Below are 5,036 nucleotides of genomic sequence, written 5' to 3'. Positions count from 1 at the left end.
GGTATTTATTCTTTTGTGTATATATTTATGGGCACGGCGAGGTCTTGTCCCGCCTATATGATATGACATACTCTCCTTAGAAGCTCGTAGACATATGTATATGGCTAGATGTGTTTGGCCTTGTCGGCCTATATTTTGGATATCATTTTGTTAGCCTCGTCGGCTTATGTACATCTATATGGGCATTGTTATTGATGATGATATATATGTATTGTTGCCCAATGAAAATAGTATGATTGATGGATAGAAAGCATGATTTAGTTATGTAGCTCACCTAGATGTAAATGTGTATGTACGTTAAGAGGTGCCCGGGTGGGTTAGCACCGGGTACCCTTCATGGCACTCCGGTTGGGTCGTGACACCTTTGAATACTCAAAGTCTAGCCATTACCAAAATCTAAGTTAGAAAAGGGGAACAACGGTACCCATATTGCTATACATTCGTTCGAATAGAAAATCAACTAGAGAAAGAGGGGAATCGGACCCACAAGGGTAAAACGGGTATTTCAAAAGTGCAATTTGTAACCCAACATTCTAGAAGTTCAAATATACTTTCCAATTGCTGATTAAGGTCAAATATTAATCAATTTCATCATTCAAAACAAAACCCCTAAATTAGGCATAAATCCTAATTTTCCCGTAATCAAATCATTAACCCAATAGAAGATTCAAGCTTATTACAACTAAATAATAAAATTCCGCGCTTAGATTAGTCAAATCCATCAATTAATCTCGCATTCATAGCCTAATACTCAAATAATAAAATTAAGGTGGAAACTCATCTTCTCCAACTATCTTTCTAGATTTCACCATAGATTTCTCCAACTTAATGAATGCAGCAGATCAAAGTGCAGGGATACAAATAATAGCATTTATACAGATATATTGCAAGAGATTCACATAACCAGAGGGGGTAACATAAAAGGACACCAACAAACATGGCAAAATCAATAGCAAAATCGATTTTTCAAGCTCACAACAGTGGCAGATTGCAAGAAGAAAATGGAGTACCTGAACATCTGCAAGCAGATCCACTACAACAATGGTTTACAACAAGCTAGAAGCTCATACAAATTCAGCATCGATCAAATACCTAAAAGAAACAACATCATTAGAAGATATGGTACGATTTGGACACAAAGGAGCTCAAACAAGAGACGGTGTACTCACCTGAGGTTCAACAACAAACGAAAGATCTTCATTTACCCACAGCGATGGTACAAATTAGAAGATTTCAAGCTCAACATCATCTTTGAACCATTGATGGAGGATAGGACTCGCACAAAGCGGCAACTACACCGACATTTTAGAGTTAGAGACAACAAGATTCAAGAAGTTTCCAAATTCAGACATATAGAAATAGTTTCTTATATTTTTTGTCTTAAAGGACCCGGTTCTGGGTCCATTTTTTGCATTTCTTTTTGGACTTATTTTAAATATGTATAAAAGGCCCATCCGGCCAATCATAATTTTTTTTTTAAAAGTAATTAAGAACAGGGCGGGAGAGACTTACCCCAAGATGAATCCGCTTAGAAGACACTTCAGATCGCCCTTGATTCACTTGGAGAATAAATTTTGGGAATGGAAAATGAAAGGTTCTAATTAGGCATTTAATGAATCTGAATCAGCATTATCCGCTCCAGCAGAAGTTGTTTCGCTATCGAGGTCTCGCCTCGGCGGAGGACTATCTGCTGGGGTAGATTCCAATAGAAAAGTAGAACTTTCGCGCCTGCGTGTACCAATCCTCGCTGAGGCGGGTCCATCGGGGCGCACCCAGTCTCACTGAGGTTAGACATCAGAAACTAACAATTTCTAGTTATTCACCAAGTTCACCTCAAATCCCGACATCAACTAGAGACCTCCCAGGTACAAAACAGATATGCACACGTATATAAAAACGCGCTATGGAGTCACTCGTGGTCTCGAAATTTCCATTTGAGGTCTATTTGACCGGGTCAACCCCCAACGGCCAAAAACCAACTTTTCAACTAATACCCCAAAACTCTCCTGAGTGCCTTAGGAACTGAACTGAATACCCCACCAAGTCATAGTCGACCCTCCGGACCCCACGGAATCAATGGATTTCATAAAAAAAGGTCCATTTACCCAAAAGTCAACTATCGATCAAAGGTTTTTTATTAAGGTTGTAATTCTCATAAGTCAACATAAAACTCACCTGATTACCTTGGGAACCGTGTTTCCCATCCCCGCGGATCAAAATCATACTAATTGAGCTCAGGGAAGGGTCAAAAGTGTTTGGTCGTTACACTGGTAGGCTCCAAATCACAATACTCGACCTGTAGGCCCACATTACCTATCATACAGCCTATCCGTCTCAACATATTATCATCACTCCGTCCGGAATCATTTCCCATTAGATCTTTCACTAGTACTATCAATGCATATGAGATACCATGATAAGCATGAATGAAGTATGCAACAAGATAACAAACCAATGCTAAGTAATAAAGAATTAATTTTTAGCCCTTTTCCACTTTTAAACTAGTATTGGGAGTGATGAGAAACACATGATCACAAACAGACGGGTAACAAACATATAAGCATGTATATAAGGAACCTTATATCCCAATCACAGACACTATCATTCTACGCTGCCAGCTAATGCCCAAAGCATGGAATCATACCAGGCTATGCAATTGAAAGTAAACAAATACCCTTAACATGAATTATCAGTATCCGATACAAGTGCCTGTCACCTTACAAGTATCAAAACCCCCTTATGTTACCCCATTGTCCCCTCTTATTAGTTCAATTTAACTAACCATAATGATTAAGCTAAGGTATACAGCCTCAACATGCCTGGTAATAAGTCCGAAATCATAGCAAGGCCTTGCCCTTTCCAAAAGTTTTCGAACGATCCCAATCTGTATAAACATGGATCAAGCGTAAGAATACGAGTCAATGCCTTATAAGAAATTCGGGTCAACCAAAAACCCCACTCTAAACGGTAAAGGTCAAATACGTAATTTCGTTGAAAGAACGGGTTCAATAAGGTATAATTATTAATCTAGGATATCATACGAGTCTTATAATACCCATATAAGCATACTTCAATTCTGAACCCAACAAGTCACCCAAAATAGGATTTCGAGCCACGAAGGGCATAATAGGATATTCAGTCTAAAATTAGTTTACCCATGACTTATAGAGTCTATATACAAAACATGAATGAAATCTATCCACAAGTTCATGCTTGTAATGACCCGCTAGGTCGTTATAGGGGCTTTCACCATTTTACCTTTGCTAGCACCTTCCCGAGAATTCAAATGAGCTTAATGGGAACTCAAAAGTTAGAAAACTAAAGATTGAAATTTGTCTTGGTTGTATTGTGTATTTCTTGAAACTTGTCTTCATTTCTGTTGAGGGTGAGTTAGTAAATTAGACCTCCGTTGGAAATTATGAGGCCACGGGTGAGCCCATAGCATATTTTTATATGTCAGCATGATTGGTTTGCATCTGTAGGGCCTCAGATTGGTGTTGGGACTTTGGGTGAAAGACTAGGAAAAAAAACCAGCGTAGGCTGGTCAATATAGATCGCCGGCATGTGGTGGTGAACCTGCTTGGAGACGAGTCCGTCGTAAAGGTGAAGGTGGTTGCCTGGCGATGAAGTCGTGGTCAGAGGGAACGTCGACCGCTACGGGCGGTCGACGGAGACAAATCGTGTTTTATATTCCATATTTTGAACCCATTCCCCACATAACACCAAAACAGTTCCCAAGAACAGTAAGTGAGATTTTCTAAGGCTGGGGCATTACTTCCCATTTTAGGTAAATTCTAATCTCTACGTAGTTCATTCCCTATTCTTCCTCAAGTTCCATTACTAGCTTAAGGTCCTCTAATGGTGAATGAAATATTGGAACCCTAGAAATAGTAAACCTTGGATAATGAAATGGTTGTTGATTTTATTATTGTTTATTCATCTAGAAGTGTAGAGTATCACTTTCTAGGATGACAATTGATTACTTATGGAGGAAGTTGTATATTGAGACTTAGGGTTCTAATAAAAATGAGAACTTTAGCCTAAAAACTGTTTGAAAGAGGATGAACTGATTAGAAAACCCATTGAAAAAGGCAGGAATGGTTGGGCTCTCTTTTCCCAATTTTTATTTTTTTTAGTAGATAATCCAATACTCACTCAGCGTTATGATTTCTAGACTTTAAACGTTCCGAAGCCTTGCGAAAGGGTAAAGCTGTTGCAGAATAATTACATTGTTCTAGTTTAGCTTTGAGGTAGGTTACGATTTACTTGAATTAGACTTTAGTTAGTTGATTGCATGTGTAGTAAAGTTGATAGCAGAAAGTATGAATTGGTTGGTATGAATTCTGATTATGTGGGCTTGTTTCCGTTTCTTCATACACCGAAACGTGAGATGAAATTGCTATGTTTTGAGAAGGAAAGAGTCAATATATACTCTTCTTGTTGATTGAGATGGTTGAATATTCTTCTTATTGCTGAGTTGAATGATCTGAGTCTTGTTATGACTTGTGGCATGGTGCCTTGTATTCATTGACATTGATATTATTGTTGACCATATTTCCATATTGACTATTGGACCGAAAATAAGTTGAGATTCGTATTGTGGATCGACATATATATATATATATATATATATATATATATATATATATATATATATATATATATATATATATATATAAAAGGCACGTTGACGGGGGTGAGGATGTGGCCTAGTTTTGGGCTCGTGATCCGAGGTCGATTCGGCGAGTGGTACATAGACATCATGGCTCCCATTTTGCCAAGTCATGACTATTTGGGAAACAATACCATTTAGCATGTGTGTACACGATTGAGATGCTTTCATTATTTCTTGCATTGCAATCAGACTCATGTTATTACTGTTGTTGGCTGATGACCGAACTTCTATCAACTCGGTGATTGCTTGATAATTGGACTTATCTTATTCCTGTGTTGGCTGATATCTATTGATTATTTGGTTATGTGTTGTTGTGCCTATCTACCTATCTTATTGATTTTATGAACGTAGATTTAATCTT

The 5,036-nt window shown here is 38.1% G+C and overlaps 1 long non-coding RNA gene across 1 annotated transcript; it reads right to left on the bottom strand.

The window, feature by feature from the left end:
* Positions 1 to 780: 780 nt before the first annotated feature.
* Positions 781 to 1,392, bottom strand: LOC132060748 (uncharacterized). The gene is made up of 2 exons (XR_009416004.1): positions 1,170 to 1,392; positions 781 to 1,092 (listed from the first exon to the last, which is right to left on the bottom strand). It is a non-coding gene; the product is annotated as an uncharacterized LOC132060748 (long non-coding RNA).
* Between the last annotated feature and the right edge of the window lie 3,644 nt (positions 1,393 to 5,036).

This window comes from Lycium ferocissimum, chromosome 6 (assembly GCF_029784015.1).
Source record: "Lycium ferocissimum isolate CSIRO_LF1 chromosome 6, AGI_CSIRO_Lferr_CH_V1, whole genome shotgun sequence".
Taxonomy (NCBI): Eukaryota; Viridiplantae; Streptophyta; class Magnoliopsida; order Solanales; family Solanaceae; genus Lycium; species Lycium ferocissimum.
The sequence above is the reverse complement of the archived record's forward strand: the minus strand, read 5'-3'. Positions and strand labels throughout refer to the sequence as shown.